Source organism: Manis pentadactyla, chromosome 6 (genome assembly GCF_030020395.1).
Source record: "Manis pentadactyla isolate mManPen7 chromosome 6, mManPen7.hap1, whole genome shotgun sequence".
Taxonomy (NCBI): Eukaryota; Metazoa; Chordata; class Mammalia; order Pholidota; family Manidae; genus Manis; species Manis pentadactyla.
Genome location: NC_080024.1, coordinates 105757041 through 105774195, shown reverse-complemented (window position 1 = coordinate 105774195; position 17155 = coordinate 105757041). Strand labels below are relative to the sequence as shown.

The following is a 17155-nucleotide window of genomic DNA, read 5'->3' as shown; positions in this document are numbered from 1 at the left end:
GTGAAGGGGGGAACCTAGTAAACATAATGTTCTTTCTGTAATTGTAGATTAATGATACCAAAATAAAAAATAAAATAAAATGAAACAAAATAAAAAAGAAACATAAAAAATACAAGAATTTCCCATCTAATTAAAAGTTTTCCCTTTTAATTGTAAATAAAACAGATACAGAAACATACAAAATGTTTAACAGCATATATTAATATATAACAATACATATGTGATAGATATATATAATAATGTAATAAATACATAGCTTATTAAATTATTCTGTGTTGAATACACCTGAAGCCACCACTGAAGTCAAGATTAGAGCTCTGCCACCCACCCACGCAGCCCTTATGTGTGTTCCTTCCCTATCACAGTCCCATTCTATTCCTTCTATATTAACAACTTCCTGGTGTTTATGATTTTATCGTACAAGTTCAATCAGTAATTTAATATTTCCCTATAATTTTAAAAACCTTGATATGTCTACTAAGTTATTTTTAATATGCAGGTTCTCTTTCTTTACCTTTGCTTTCCTTGAAATATATGTGTGAAAGATTTGGTACCTGTTGACATGTAGTTTACTTCAGTGAGTTTTTCTAGCTGCTTAGTAGTAATGCATGTTTCTCTGTCTTCTGTAATTCCTGTTAACTGGTAGCAGTATCCAGAAGCTTGATCAGAAATTGGTCACTTCCCCGATTACTTCCCTAATCCCCTGAAGTCTTTGAGTCTAGAAACCTTTTTGCCTGCCCCCCACCTGTCCACTTCTCTCCTGCATGTAGCTTCCAACTTGCATGCTACTCTGTTCTGAAAAGTCCCAAGTGCAGAGATTCCTATACTTTCATACAGGGGCTTTAAAACTCCCTGGAATGTTTATCTTGGTCCATCCTTGGCAAGTCTAGAAGATGTGTTGTGTTCTTTCATCAGAAGACATGTAATGTCTGCTTGTCCATCTTTCTTTTAAATGTTATGTTCCTAACTCCATCAATTTATTGGAGGCTATAAACTGGTCATGCAATTTCATTATTTTGTTTTTCCTTATTAAGGCTTTTTATAAGGAGATGCTTCCCCTCATCTAACACTTGGTTATCTGGTGGTACAGTTCATATAAATGTTAAACATTCTTTTTAGTCACCAAATTTCCTCATCATCCTCAGAAGATGACTGATTAATTTTTAAAATATAATTATGAACTAGATTTAAACAAATGGATTCCAATCCACTACAATTATTATTACTGAAATCAAAATGGTCCCGGTATTGACTAATGACAGTCTCTTCCAGTTGTCTGCTGAGTTCTTTTGACATGACATTAGTAGTTTTTGATGGTTTCCCTGCTATCTGTTATGACAATATGTTTCAGGCTTGTTTATACATTCTCTGCATTAGACCTAGAACAAGCTGTTTTTTTCCAAAAAACTCTAATTTCTTTTCATTGAAAATAGCACATCAAGAGTGTAATCTCAGTACTAGGGATGCTCACTGATACTAGATTATTATTTTCAGGTCTTTTCAGTGAACAGAAGTAGGTATATATATATACATATCAAAAGATGAAAATTCTTTGAATTCATCTTAATATATTCACTTAAATTTAGGATTTCAGGATTACTGTGTTTGTATCTAGTCTTTTCTATATTACATTTATCTCCTTGCTTTTACATGGAGAATCCTAGTTCACAAGAACATGATGGATGGTGGAATTATAACATCTGCCTACTCATTTAATTTATCTCATTTTACATGTATAACAGTTAGAAGAAAAATACTAATACTGTCACTAACAATTATGAGTACAGAAAATAGTTTAGTTTAATACAGGAGAAGGGAGGTTGTAATACTATCCTCTTTGAAGTTTTTCAATAATTGAAATTTTGAAGGATGGTCCTAAGTTCTGAATGTTTGTGTCTTCCTCCCCATTCGTGTGTTGAAATCCTAACCCCCAAAGTGATGGATTTAGGATATGGAGTCTTTGGGAGGTGGTTAGGTTATGAGCGCAGAGCCCTCATGAATAGAATTAGTGCCCTTATAAAAGAGACAGCAGAGAGTTAGCTTGCTCCTTCCACTGTGTAAGGTTACACTGAGAACATGGCCAGATGTAAGGAAGCAGGCCCTCACCAGACACCAAACGCTGAATCTGCCAGCACTATGATCTAGGACTTCTCAGCCTCTAGATCTGATGAGAAATAAGTTGACCCTTGAACCAAATGGGTTTGAACTGTGCAGGTTCACTTAATGCAGATTTTTTTCAATCAATATATTGGGAAAAATTTTGGAAATTTATATCAGTCTAAAAACATTTTCTTTTCTCTAGCTTTATCATAAGAATACAGTGTATAATATGTACAGCTTACAAAATACATGTTAGTAGACAGTTTATGTTATTGGTAAGGCTTCTGGTCAACAGTTTGGGGGGAGTCAAAAGTTGTACATGGTTTTTCAACTCTCTGGGGGTTGGTACCTCTAACCTTCACATTGTTCAAGGGTCAACTATCAAGGCTGTTTGTAAGACTCCCAGTTTATGGTATTTTTGTTATGGTAGCCTGCAGGGACTAAGACAGATGGCTTATATTTCAGCTTGAAATAGTCAATATATTGTGACAGAATTATAATTTGGAAAGGTCCTGAAAAGTTAGAAAATACAAGTATGATGAAATTTAACATGGGTGAAAAATAAAGGTCTGAATTGTATTTTGGTTCAGAAACTCAGGTATATAACTTTATGTTGGGAAAGTGAAGAAGTCTGTCTGGGAAAAGGGTTAGTATTAGGTAAAACAAAACACAACAAAACCAAAACCTGTGCTGTATAAAAATATGAGGCTGCTGAAAACAAACAAATCCCACCATTGGATTTTCAGGCTGTATTCGTAGAAGGCTAGTGTGTGAGTCAGTACATGGGATTGCCCCAGGAGAACCCACATAGCTCAGGCCACGTCTGTGTTCAGATTCAAGTTTTGTGCTGAAGTATGGGCGCTGACATACTAGAAATGGTTCAGAGGCACAGACTCTGATGGCCAAGAGTTTGAACTTCATGTCACATGAGAAACAGTAAAGGAATCCAAGGATGAAGAACACTCCAGGGATAAGATAAAGGCCTTCCAATAAATGGAGCAGCTCTTCGTTGCTGGAAGGAGTGGGGTTTTGGCACTACTGAGATGATCATTTTAGGGCCTCTGGGTATAAGATACAGGGAAGCAAAATTCTGCTCCTTGTTGGAAGGCAGTTTCTAACAGTTGGAGTTGTTGAACAATGAGATGGAGTACTTGTCAGGTAATGAGCTTCCCTGTGTTTACAATTATTTAAGCCAGCGTAAAAGCGAAGTCTTATTGTCACCTGCTAACCCTAATACTCCACTGTTCCATTTGGTACGTAATAACAAGGAGGGGATTGAAATTTTTTATGGGAGATAAACATGATTGTGAACTCAATTCTGGGAATTTGATTCCCTGGGAGTGTCTCTTGTGGATACCCAGTTAAGAGACCCTGCCAGTTGAATCTGATTTTATAATAGATGATGAATGATAGGAATATTGGTACTTCATCAGAAATATTGCCCCTAAGAATTAAACTTCCTTGTGACATCTACATTAAGCATGTCTTGCTGTAGGACAACTACAGCAACTACACAGGGTATAGATTCCTCCAACTTGTTTCAACCTCAGATGACATTCTTGAGATTGGATTGTGTGTTTCAAAGGTTTTCTTTCAACCAATAGTCATTTGGCTAAAGCATAGTTGGAAAGTGATTAATTTTGTTTCTGTTCTTGGCATTTGAAATCAGTAAGACTAAGGTATCTTCAGCTTCTGATGGAGCAAAGAGAGCTGTCGGTAGGCCATGTAATGAAAAGACTTAACTTTAAGCTTCAGTGAATCTTGGAGAATGGTGTCTCTTTTGAGCAGTGGGTGAGGCTTGGATACCCAGGATCTCAGCCAAGCTTGCCTTACTCAGGACCCAAGCTACTAGTCATTTCTCTCATTACCAGTGGAGAACAAAAACCCCGCATCTCTGAGCCACTTTAGAAACAGAACAAATATTCTGTGTTCTCAGAAAAATGTGTTATCTGGCCTCAGGTGAGGTTGTAATCTAATTGGGGATGTAGCAAGATGAGGAGATATACAATATTACACTGTATCCAGCAAGGATAGTTACCAATATTTATTAGTGATGATCCTGTTTAGTTTTACTCTCAGTGCTAGAGAGTGTTTTAGCTAGTTAGTCTGGGCCTCTGTTACATATATCCATACTAATATGAGTAAGTATGACAAAAGATCCTGAATTAAGTTGTGGAATTTCTAGAAGACCACAAACAGTCATGAAAAGAACATGAGTAAATATAACATGGATTTTCCAATTTCTGCCCTTAACTGTACTGGCCATTTAAACTTATTTACAGAGATAATTTGACTCAAAAAGGCATCTCTAGTATCCTTTTTCAAAAGGGAAAACAGCCACTGAGAGGCAGGTCAGTTGGACACCTTCTCACACAAAGCCTCTCAGGATTGAAGAGGAAAATTGGCCGTGCTCTGCCTTTTCACTCTGCAGGTAAGTGGGGATGTGACTATGTACATTCCTGCCCTGTGAACATTTCTGATATTTTTCTGACCCCCCCACTTTCCTTTTATTTCTGCTGAATTTGGTCCCTTTTTCTCCAGAGGAGGAGGCAGATGGGTGGAGATGAGGGTAACAACCCTGCCAAGTTTTGCATCAAGAATTGCCTTTAAGGTTTGCACCAAATATTTGAGTGTTGAATGTGCATTGTAGATATTGGCATATAAATGGAGGGAGTGAAGATAGTACAAGTTTAAAGTTCTGAACGCCGAAGCAACCCCAGTGAAAGGAGCCCATTGCTCATCAAGAAGATGCTTGCTGTAGCCACAGGGTTCCCTTTCACTGTTCACTCCAGATATGCCTCTGAAGGTAAGTTCCCATTTCTTCTGTCATTTTAGTCTACACAGCATGCCACTTTTCTGGTGATGATTTCTAATAAGGGCAAGATACTGGGTTTGAGGAAGAGTATATACTTCTTTCCTTAATGTCTAATGCTTCTTGTTGCTCTTCACTTTGGGGGTTGTTCCATGGCTCTAAGCACAGCCCTCTGGAAAGTAGAGCCAGCATTACAGTGGCCCTTAGCCAGCTCTGTATTGTCTCATCTGCTAGAAGATTAAGACATCACCTTTCTGGGATTCTGCAAGAAGGTTCTTTCATCATCTTGCACACGGGCAGGCTTGTCTAGGTGACATCATCACTCCCCTCATCTGTGTCAGGCATTATTGCTGAAGTGAAGGCTGCACAGACAGAGCTGGGAGGGGCCTCTTACACAGTTTGATTAATGAGGAGTAATGAGTTGCATGTTTCTCATTAAGGGCTTCTCTCTCTTAGCATCATGTCAGTTACACACCATGGTGTCCTTCGTGGAGATTTGCCCCCAGGGTCTTGGCAGAGCAATGCATGCTTGCTGTGACTTCTGTCGGCAACTAGATTTCGTATAGGTGGCTTGTCCCGAATGGTGGTTTAATGGGCAAGGTGAGCTAAACTTGTGATTGTTACCCACAGAGGAAGGTGGAAGGGCCAGGACCTGTGTCTGGAATACAATGTAAAGCAGAGGTGTAAGAGGAGAGCCACTTTGGGATTTGTCATCATTGCTTTGCCTTGAGCACCAGCATTTCTGTTAAGGCTGGTTGTGTGTTGTGCTGACTTAGGTAGGACTGTCAGGTAGCAGTTCCAGTGTGATAGTCTCACAGCCTTTATTGGACCATTTCTTGGTTTTTCAAAATGTGAGTCATAATTTTACTCTCATATATTTGTGTCAGTTCAGTGTTCCGGTGACCTTATTCAAAGTCTTTTGTAGTCCAAATAGACTTTTCATGTGGAGCTTTGGAATATGCCAATAAAGTCTGTAGGTAGAGGGAACTGATACACCAGAGGTCAAGGTACAATTTAGAGAAGCTGTTTAGGAATACCACAGAGCCAACCTAGTGTGGTTGTCTGATTCTGAAACCACTGCCCTAGTAGGATATGGCCTAGGTGACCCTTGGATCTAAGTCTATTTGTTTCAGGTATGTATCAAGATGTTTCCACTGGACCTTTGTAGAAATATAAATATATCTGAGCAGATAAATGAAACAAGTAGAAAATTCAAAAGGTAAAGGTAGCAGAAAACAGTTTGGTAGATCTAATAGTATGGAAACCAATTTAATAGAAATGAAAAGGGAATGCAAAGATGATAAATATCATATATTATTCTTGAGTGAGATTTAGTATTTATTTGTGTGAAGGGCAAAAAGCTTCCTTCTGACTCCAGTACTGAAAACTACATGAGAAGTTTGCACATCACTGGATATAAGCACATTGGATACTTTCATGCCTTCAGAGAAGAGCTTAGTTGGGAAAACATTGCTATTTTTTTATTTGTATGAGATATGAGAGCCTGCCTCATTTTTTTGGGAAAAAGTAGTCATGTCTCTAACTAGTTATATGTGCTGTAGTTATCAGGTTAATCATAAAAATGCCAACTGGCAGAAAGGCTTGAGAATAAGAAGAATAGAGAATGTGTGTGGGTGGGGGGGAAGGCTGCAAGTTTCTTCCCTTAATGAAAGTCTTTAGGACTACACCAGAGGAAAATGATGCTAGAAATTTAAATGCAGGTTTCTCAAGTGTGCCCATGTAGTTTAATTATTCCAGTGCCAAAAAGAGCTTTGTCTAAACAGAACAAAACCTGCTATGCATCGTGTCAGAGGAGTCTAGGAGTCAGCTCTTAGGGCAGTTTTGCATTTTTAACTATCATGTTGTCTTCGAGCTAGTGTGAGCTTATGACCTTGGCTTGAAGGAAGTGTTTTGACAGCTGACAGTGGTAGTAGTAGTTCTCATTTCCATGATAAAATATGTAGTGTCAGGAGTAGTACTGTAATAAAAATAAAATAAATGTTGATTGTGGTTTTAAAGGTACCTAAAGTCTTCATAAGTCTCATTTTAAAAATGTGAAACATTTTTATTGCCAGATTAACAGCACTAGAGCACTTCTGTGTGGAATTGTAATATGATTTGACACTACTTTTGGGGATACTTGTCAGTATTAAGAGTCTCTGTAAGGTAAAATTGAGCCGAAATGACCAGGCGAGGAGGTTACAAAGGAGCCAAAAGTTTAATAGGGTGCAATCCCAGGTGATGTTCACCAGTCTGATTAGTCACAACCCGGAGAAGTTGCGCCCAGCAGGGCAGGCAGCAAGTTTTTAAAAAAGGTAGGGGGAGGCAGAGCATAGATTTACAGCGGTGCGAGAATTGGCTAGACTAAGGCACCTTTTTCAGGTTGGGAGGGGGCAGCAGCTGGGGACTTTGGCACGTCATCAGTGTCCAACGTGCTCACCCCTCCCTCTGGTGCCTCCAGCCTTACATTCCAGCCTTTTGATTATAATGGGCGCCGACTTGATCTGGCTACTTCCGGCTGAGGAGGGGTGGCGCGGGGAGGGTTGAGGCTGGTGGGAGGCCAGAGGAGGCTTGGAGGGTAGGGGCGAGTACTGATGTACCCACATGGTCTTGTGTACTTCTACTGTCTGACCTCTCTATCGGTGGCCAGAGGTTCTAGCAGATATGTTGCCTTCATCTCTCTGGACAGATATATCTAGCATGATCACCTAGGCTTTGCCCCATCTAGTACTGTTGTCTGGATGATGAGAGACAGACTGAGGCTTGTTCGTAGCAAGCAGCCTGGATGAAAGAATGGAAAGACAAGCATTGGACAGGACAAGGGAGTATCTTTCTTAGGAGCGAGAAGGTAGGTAGGTAGGAGAGGTGTCCAGAGGAACTTGAGATAAGAGAGTATAAGGGTTAGGGATGACCAGGTGAAGAGGGACTACAGCTTCGTTGATTATCCGCAGGTCTTGAACAAGCTGGTAGGCCCCCGATGGCTTCTTGGCTGGAAGGATTGGAGTGTTACAGGGAGAATTAGTTGGTACCAGAAGCCTTTGGGAAAGAAGATGGTTAATGATAGGTTGGATGCTCTTGCAATGGGTGTGGGAAATAGGAAATTGGGGTCTAGAAGGAGAGGAGGATGGGTCTTTGAGGTGGATGAGGATGGGAGCATGATGGCTCGACACTACAGGAGTAGAGGTGTCTCAGACTATTGGGTTAATGCAGGTTGATGGTACAGGAGGGTCTGTGGAGGCCTCAGGGCTACAACTTATATCAGCTAAGATGACGAGTGAGCTCAGTTGGGGATGACTAAGAGGTAGGGAAATAGAGGCACCACGCTTGGAGAGGAGATCTCTCCCTAACAAAAGGATGGGACAGGACGGGATGACTAGAAATGAGTGGGTAAGAGGGTGGCTCTCAAAAGTGTAGGCTACCGGACCTGTCTCTAGAGGCTTAGAGGGGGTTTCTGTGACACCCACGACCGAGACCTGGGAAGGATGTAAATGCCCATGAAAGGAAGGTAAAACAGAGTAGGTAGCTCCCATGTTTACCAAAAAGGAGATGGACTTACCCGCTACCCACAGCGTGGCCCTGGGCTTGGCAAGGGTGATAGGGGTGTTCGAGTCTAGGCATCTTCAGTCTTCAAGTAGGCCCAGCAGGTCTGGAGGGGAGTCCCACAGGGGGGCCTGCCTCCCACGAGACACTGTCATGGGGGTGTGACTTTCCCCAACTGGGCACTCTACTTTCCAATGACCTCTCTTACTGCAAACTGGGCAGGGTTTAGTCAGCTTGTTGGTTGGGTTGGGGCATCTCTTTGCCCAGTGGCCTCCTTGGCCACACCGGAAGCAGGGTCCCGGAGGCTCACGAGCTCTGGACCGGTCTTTGGTGTGATGAGACCCCTGTCCTGCCAGCCACAGGGCCACTGCAAAGGCTCAGGTTTGGGACATTGTCCTCCTCTCATGTTCTCATCTCGGGTATTAAAGACTTTAAAGACCATGGTTACCAGGTCACGGAGTGGAGTTTGGGGTCCCTCTTCTGCCTTTTTAACTTATGTCTTATGTAACTAATACTTGTTCTGGTGAAACCTAGCTCTTTACTAGTTTAGGAGTAATAAAACAGTGACTATAAATGACAAAAGACTTACAAATGACAATGGTTAAAGATTTGATAAGAGCTTACTGTAAGACAGTTGACATAAGGAAATTTGGATATTTCTGTAACACAAAACATTCAGTAACAAAGTTTAGCATTATTCCCTTTGACAGTGCTTTCTAGGTAATTAAGCAGGTAATTTTATATCAGATAAATAAGCCAAATTGGCCAAATATTTTCTCTAACGAGAAACAATTCCTCTGACATGTTCCAGGGGCTCTCTGGAAAATGTTCAGAGTTAACTAGAGGTAAAAGCACCTTTTTGAATTTGATTTTGGGAAGCTGTTAAAGTTTTTTAAGGCATTTGTCTAAATAGAATCATAAGTTACTATGAAACAATACTTATCTATTTAACTAGAATGACAATAAAAGATTTTAAAGGCAAATACAGAAGGTTACACAGTTATTAGCAAAGCTTAGCTTTTAGTTTTTTCATATTAAGATCTCATTATCTTAAATACTCAGACAATTCATTGAGACTTTAAGCATGAGAAACTTTTGATAAAACAATTAGAGAACTCTTTGTAATCTTTCAATATTAAGAGCAGACTAACAGTTACGAAAACTTTGTCTTTTTAATTGAAAACAAAATTCTAATTTTACTGTGTACTTGATACTGAGACTCATTTGCTTTAATTTTATATAGCATGATCATATTAAATTCTTCCACAACCTTTCTACAACTTTCTTTTTACATTCAGTGTTCTCTCTCTTAAATAAATAGCTGTACTTTAGGACAATTACCTTCTTTTACCCTGAACAAAACGAATGTCCATTCTTTATACTTTCTCTTATTAAAACACACATCTTTTCAGCAAGTAGAGATGTTTTCTTCTTTAAGTAGCTTTAATCTCAAAACTATTGGGAACTTTAATTTTCTGATTATATCAGAACTTTAATTTTCTGATATATCAGAACAAACTGATAAGTGAGCTATTGTAAACCATTGCACTCACTAGCATTCTTTATATTAACAAATTCATGAACACACTTTATAATTCCTGACACCATGTGCTTTACAGCATAATCTCTAAGCACAAAATATGTGGACTTAACTTAGCAAAACTTCAAGATTCTAGGTCACCACAAAAATTTTCAGGCTGTAGGCACACACAGGGCAATACACAATCACTGAGATGTTCACTTGCTATGCCCGTCTCACCCACTCCCAACAACCACGCCACACCACTTACAAAACGGCAGGTGTGGGGAGGGGTGTAGGGTCAGGAGAGAAAGGAGGCAGGTCTGTGCTGGGAGGAGTCTTGTCCGTGGCTTCCAGAACTGGAGGGCGGGAGGAGCGTGTTCTGGTCGGGGAAGAGGGCGGGGAAGGTGGAAAGAGACGGGGAGGGGGAGGCGCAGACACTGGAAGAGGAGAGGAGCAGGAAGGCGGCGTGGCTGGGAACGAAGGACCTGAAGATGGCAGCGACATGGGGGAGACAAAGAACTTAAAGATGGTGGCGGAGAGAGAGGGATAGTGAGCTGAGAGAGGCGGGAGACCAAGGTCCTCTGGAGGATCTGAAAAGGAAGAAGGACTGGGCAGAGTAGGAGGCTGACAATCCTTAACTGGAGATCGGGCCAGGAGAACCTGGGTCGTTGAACACTTAACATTAAAGGTCTGGGCGGGGGCGCAATGTCCAAAAGGCCTGGACATATAAGGCTTCAGACTACTTCCCAGTTCAGCGACAGAAATTGGCTAGGTCAGTGAGGAGGCTAAAATCAAAAGTTCCCTCTGAGATTGATTGTCTAGAGGATACTGGGGCCAAGTCTGAGAACAGAGTCAGACCAGTTTCTGTGTACGGATCTCCTCCACTATATCTAGGGTTGTCAGATTGGATATGAGACACTGCAGAGGGGTCTGAGCCTCCAATTTAGAGGACTGGTTCCCCATGTCTGTTACCCATTTCCCAGAGTCCCTAAACTGGCGAGCTCAGTGTCCCAAACTCGCTCAGGTTAAGAGGAGACAGGGAAGTTCCCAGCACTTGCCCGGAGATCTGGGAGCCCGGATGAGGACGTCTCCTCTATCTCGGGACCAGGACAGGCTTAATGCCCGGAGAACCTGGATGTAGCTACAATTTTGAACCAGGTGGAGACAGGACTGGGAAAACAGACCAGGGGAAAGGAGGGACTCACCAAATTGCTGTCTGAGCTGGCAGAGGTCCTGGGTCGGGGAAGGAGAGGTGAGAGCTGCCAGTGGCTGGCTGGAGCTCTGCACCTCATCTCTGTCCCGGGTTTCGGCACCAGCTGTAAGGTAAAATTGAGCTGAAATGACCAGGTGAGGAGGCTACAAAGGAGCCAAAAGTTTAATAGGGCGCAATCCTGGGTGATGTTCTCTGGTCTGATTAGTCACAGGCCAGAGAAGTCGCGCCCAGCAGGGCAGGCAGCGAGTTTTTAAAGAAGGTAGGGTGAAGTAGAGCATAGATTTACAGCAGCAGGAGGATTGGCTAGCCTAAGGCACCTCTTTCAGGTTGGGAGGGGGCAGCAGCTGGGGACTTTGGCACGTCATCAGTGTCTGACGTGCTCACCCCTCCCTCGGTGCCTCCAGCCTTACAGTGTCCAAATAGTTCCATGTACTGTGCATGTTCTGCCGCCTCTCTTGTAGACTGGATCTTGTTATCAGCAAGGAGTGAAGATAAGTATTACTCTGAATTTTAAAAGATTGTCCTCAAATACACTCAGGTCATGTAAATGTTCTCTTTCAAAGAACAATTAACATAGAGTTTTTATATATATTAAGTGAAAATATTATGCAATAGTCTCTGTGATAGGATACTATTTTTTAAAAATTATATACACATTGTTAACTGATCTGAAGAATACATGCCAAGACATTAATACTGGTTAACTTTGGTAATGGATTGTTAGTATTCATTTTTTATTTACTTCTCTGAATTTTCCATTCTTTCCCATGGTGAACATTATTTCCCCCTTTTTAAAAATGTTTTTTAATGACAGGTATTATTAGATTATTTTTGTGCAGAAGCACATAGCAAGCTAATTAAAAAACCCTCAATGGAGGCACTTTGTTCTCTTTTCTGCTCACCAAGAGATGATGATTCTTTGCATAGTATCATATGTGCAGGAGTCTCTCAATAATTCCTCATTGGAGAAAAGAAGGAAGGAATCAAAGCAACCCAGCAGACAGACAGTATTAAACTGCATGTTTGAAGGAATACCAACTGTGTGTTTGAAGTATGTGATGTGCTCTGAGGGAGTGGGTGCTAGGAACATAGGGCAGTGTCCTTGTCTATGAGCAGCTTACAGTCTGGTTGGAGAGGCAAGACACCCACAGCATGTGAGCTGTACAGTACAAGTAGTTAGAAAACCTGCTCATGGTATCATGCAGGCAGTGGGTGCAAAGGAGATAGGAAGGGAAAAATGAATGTAGATAGGAGTCATTTGGGGAAGCATGTTAGTATTGCTTTGTTTGTTCTTTTTCCTTGGAAAGATCTCCTGCATGGTGGCACGCTTGGAACTCCAGCATCAATCTTTTGCTTTTTATCTCAACTGTTGTTTCTACCAGAGTTACTAAAATAGAAAGCTCTGTTAGCTAAAGCTGGGTACTGTTGTCTTCTAGATACTGGAAAACTTCTTTCTCCACAGATGTCTTCACTAATGCCACTTGAGAATGGAAGCTGGGTTGTGGGAAACGAGACATAAACTCTAGCACAAAGTCAGGCGGCTTTTAATTCAGTAATCACTGTTACAGAAATGATAATTGTCAATATTTGTAGTGCTCTGTATAGAGTGGTGAAATTCATTATAAAGGGCCTTCTCCACCATTTGCTCATAAAAAAAATTCAACAGTGTCTCTTAAAAGACTGCCTGTTCATGTGAATCCCTTTCACTTACAGTTTCTTTTTCTAACACCCAGTTTGTATCTAGACATGGGAAAATGTCATAAGAGTAAATTGATTTGATTTTGAAATATACTTCCTGTAAAAGCCCATTAGATTGAATCATTTTGTTCAAAAGGCTGCCTGTCTTAATGTCACAAAGATTTCCTAGCTGGGTTTTATTAGTTCTTTGACCATGAAGATACACTGATTATTTGAAATTCAAAGTAAATATTTATTTCTGTAAGTTTTGAACTCATAGTAAATTATGTGTTTACTTCAGAATGAATGAGTCTTCTTTAAGAGACCCTGGTTACTTAACAAGAGAGAGTAATCCAGAGCATGGTTTCTTTCTCACATTGTGTCCCTGAAGACAGCTGAGGGAATTATTCACAGGTCCTTTTGTGGAAAAATGAAGCTTTTTGTAGGTTCAGCTAAATTAAATATTTGAGTTTTTTTTTTTTTAAATAATTATTTTTTATTGAAGGGTAGTTGACGCACAATATTACATTACATTAGTTTCAAGTGTACAACACAGTGGTAGAACATTTATATACATAATTCTAGGTTCCAGCTATCACCCTACCAAGCGGTTACAATATCTTGACTATATTCCTTATGCTATACATTACATCCCGGTTACTTATTTATTTTACCATTGGAAGTCTGTCCTTTTTTTTTTTTTTTTTTGTGAGGGCATCTCTCATATTTATTGATCAAATGGTTGTTAACGACAATAAAATTCTGTATAGGGGAGTCAATGCTCAATGCACAATCATTAATCCACCCCAAGCCTAATTTTTGTCAGTCTGCAATCTTCTGAGGCATAACAAACAAGTTCTTACATGTAGAACAAATTCTTACATAATGAATAAGTTACATAGTGAACAGTACAAGGGCAGCCATCACAGAAACCTTCGGTTTTGCTCATGCATTATGAACTCTAAACAGTCAGTTCAAATATGAATACTCATTTGGTTTTTATACTTGATTTATATGTGGATACCACATTTCTCTCTTTATTATTATTATTTTTAATAAAATGCTGACGTGGTAGGTAGATACAAGATAAAGGTAGAAAACATAGTTTAGTGTTGTAAGAGAGCAAATGTAGATGATCAGGTGTGTGCCTGTAGACTATGTGTTAATCCAAGCTAGACCAGGGCAATAAAACATCCACGTATGCAGAAGATTTCTCTCAGAACAGGGGGGGTGAGGTTCTAAGCCTCCCCTCTGTTGATCCCCAATTTCTCACCTGATGGCCCCCCTGCGACTGTGCCTGTCTTAGGTTGTTCCTCCCTTGAGGAATCTTACCCGTCTCTGGCTAACCAGTCATCTTCCGGGGCCATACAGGGAAATGTGAAGTTGGTAAGTGAGAGGGAAGCCTTATTGTTTGAAAAGGTTAGCTTTTTACTTCTTTGCATATTTATGCCCTGTGGCTTCTATGCCCAGCATTTGTCTTGAGGTATCTTTACCACTTGGAGGAGTTATGATACTCGGTAAATTTGATATGAGGCACGAATTCTATTTAAGGGTTGTAATTAGGAAGGAAGAAGAAAAGCTATAGAAGTAGCAGACGGAAGAAAACATGGGAAGATTGATTATTTCTTTGACATATCTTCTTGTAGAGTAACTTCAGCATGTATAGGTTTTAAGCTACTACTTAAATTGCGCACACACATTAACATAATAGGAGTATAGTTACATAACCAAAGCATACCTGTAATTACCAGCCATCTCCAGTGAAACCAAGAAAACCAGTTAGGCACCTTAGGCATTTGTGAAAACTTATCTATGATATGGTGGATATTGTCCAACTGAACTTGAACAGTCTGAGAGAAATCAGACAAATTAAAACAACCCATTCCTGGGGACTGTTCACATGCCATATGTTCTTTTAACAGTAAATAGTCTGTAGTTGTAAGAGTTTGGAGCGCTACAATTTGCACTTCTCCAAATTCTTGGTTGAGTTCCAACAGTATAGATCCAGTCAAATTTGTTGTTTTACTGTATGCACAGGCCAGCTTAGATATCTCCTTCCTCATTCCCATGGCAAGTCCAGGAACTGGTGGGATGAGTGCATCTACAGCTGTAGCAGTGCGTGGATCTTTGTTGGGGTTTTTTGATGATCATCTTCTGGCATGAGTCTTCCAGAGAGTGCAGATGTTGGAAGTTCTTTTTCATATCGTATCTTAGTTCATTTTCGGGGTAGCCCAATTAGGCTTTGATCCTCTGTATAAACACAAACAGACCCTTTGCCTACACTTTTATATGCCCTTTATACCCTTGTGTAGAACTCGTTGGAGGTTACCACACAGGAACTGCCCTTTTTTTTTTGCTTTGTTTTTGGTATCACTAATCTACACTTACATGACGAATATTATGTTTACTAGGCTCTCCCCTATACCAGGTCTCCCCTATAAACCCCTTTACAGTCACTGTCCATCAGCATAGCAAAATGTTGTAGAATCACTACTTGCCTTCTCTGTGTTGTACAGCCCTCCCTTTTCTCCTACCCCCCCATGTATGTTAATCTTAATACCCCCCTACTTCTCCCCCCCTTATCCCTCCCTACCCACCCATCCTCCCCAGTCCCTTTCCCTTTGGTACCTGTTAGTCCATTCTTGAGTTCTGTGATTCTGCTGCTGTTTTGTTCCTTCAGTTTTTCCTTTGTTCTTATATTCCACAGATAAGTGAAATCATTTGGTATTTCTCTTTCTCTGCTTGGCTTGTTTCACTGAGCATAATACCCTCCAGCTCCATCCATGTTGCTGCAAATGATTGGATTTGCCCTTTTCTTATGGCTGAGTAGTATTCCATTGTGTATATGTACCACATCTTCTTTATCCATTCATCTATTGATGGACATTTAGGTTGCTTCCAATTCTTGGCTATTGTAAATTAAATATTTGAGTTTTGAAGATCAATATTTCTTTACCCCTAGATTTACCATTTTATAAGCTCTTAGAGGTCAGGTTCTGTAATATGTTTATTTCATTTAAAAAACTTCAACATGAGAAAAAAATACTTCTGAATAAATATGAGGGTTGTTTGGTCTTGAACATCTGAATTCTTTCTTTGGTTTAATCCCTCTCAAATCCAAATATCCTTCACAGCTCCTTGCTTCAAATAGTAGGAATACTAAAGATTCAAGTTCCATTTTTAAGGTAAAATTGATGAATACTGGACTTGACTCCTGACTTTCTGTCTATAAACAGTTTCTGTGGGAATCTAGGTCATAGCTGAATCTTTATGGTTGGTATCTGAGAGAACCATTCATCCTTTATGCCGTGTCCCTGTGGTCAGTGTTGACAGCAGGTCTCTGAGCAAGATTCAACAAGGGTTAACCCATGCGAAATTACTATTTTTGTAAAATCATTCAATAGTAAGGGGCATTTCTTGGCTATCTGATGTGGTTCATTCAATCTGATGGATGAGTGCCTTATCAACATCCTTGACACGTGGCTCTTCAGCCTTTCTCCAACAACTGCAGTGATGGGGAGCCTATTGCCTCATAAGACAGTCCATTTCAGTTTTGCATGTTCTTAATTATTAAGATTTGTGTCCTGTCAATGAGTGGAAGCCATATTTTAGATTCTACAGACTTTTTCTGACCATTAGTGCCTATGGAGTAGTCCTGTTTGCATCAGTGTTAAAGTCTTTTGGATGTATGAAGGAAGGTATTGTAACCTGCTCCAGCTCCACTGAATCACAATGTGTGGAGATGGAACTTGGAATTTTCGTTTTAAATAAATCACCCAGAGCTTTTGATCCACACAGTCTGAGAACCAGTGCATTGTGTGTGTGAGAGCTCTGTATTGGGGTATAGATAGCTGGTGGGAAGGGGGAGTGTCTGGCAGAGACGGGCATTTCCTGGATACACAGGAACTAGCAGGCAGGGAGGGAGTGAAATGTGTCTCAGGCCTAGACCTGTGTGGCCCATTCCTTGGGATAGAAGGAGCCTGGTAGGTTGATGGGCAGAAAGCAAGCCCACTGTGGCTGACTGCAGGGCCCTGAGTGGAGGGCAGGCCAATAGTCTGGAAAGGTCAGACTGTAGAGGAATTACACATTACACCACAGGCATTGGGGAACCACAATCAGTTTCCATCTAGGAAAGCCCTGAATAGAGGATTGCTCTAGAAACAAACTGTGGCCATGTAAGCAAAGTAGCCTGAAGGGGTCAGTGGGCATGTGGGTAGCTGCGAGTACAGGTGAGAAGCATGGGGTTCTGGGTTGACCACACCTTCTGTTTTGATTTAGGGAGTATAAAAAG

The 17155-nt window shown here is 40.7% G+C and overlaps 1 protein-coding gene across 20 annotated transcripts in view; it reads left to right on the top strand.

Moving 5' to 3' along the window:
- Nucleotides 1–17155, top strand: part of LDLRAD4 (low density lipoprotein receptor class A domain containing 4) — a 514307-nt gene that overhangs the window by 184119 nt on the left and 313033 nt on the right. For 3 of the 20 annotated variants that reach the window (XM_057504003.1, XM_057503993.1, XM_057503997.1), the window contains exons 3-4: nucleotides 4383–4531; nucleotides 4642–4906. The exons of 15 other annotated variants lie outside the window; for them this stretch is intronic. The gene's annotated coding sequence lies outside the window, so the exon portion shown is untranslated. The remainder of the gene's footprint in view (nucleotides 1–4382; nucleotides 4532–4641; nucleotides 4907–17155) is intronic. 2 more of the 20 variants (XM_057503996.1, XM_057503992.1) reach the window with 2 other exon arrangements.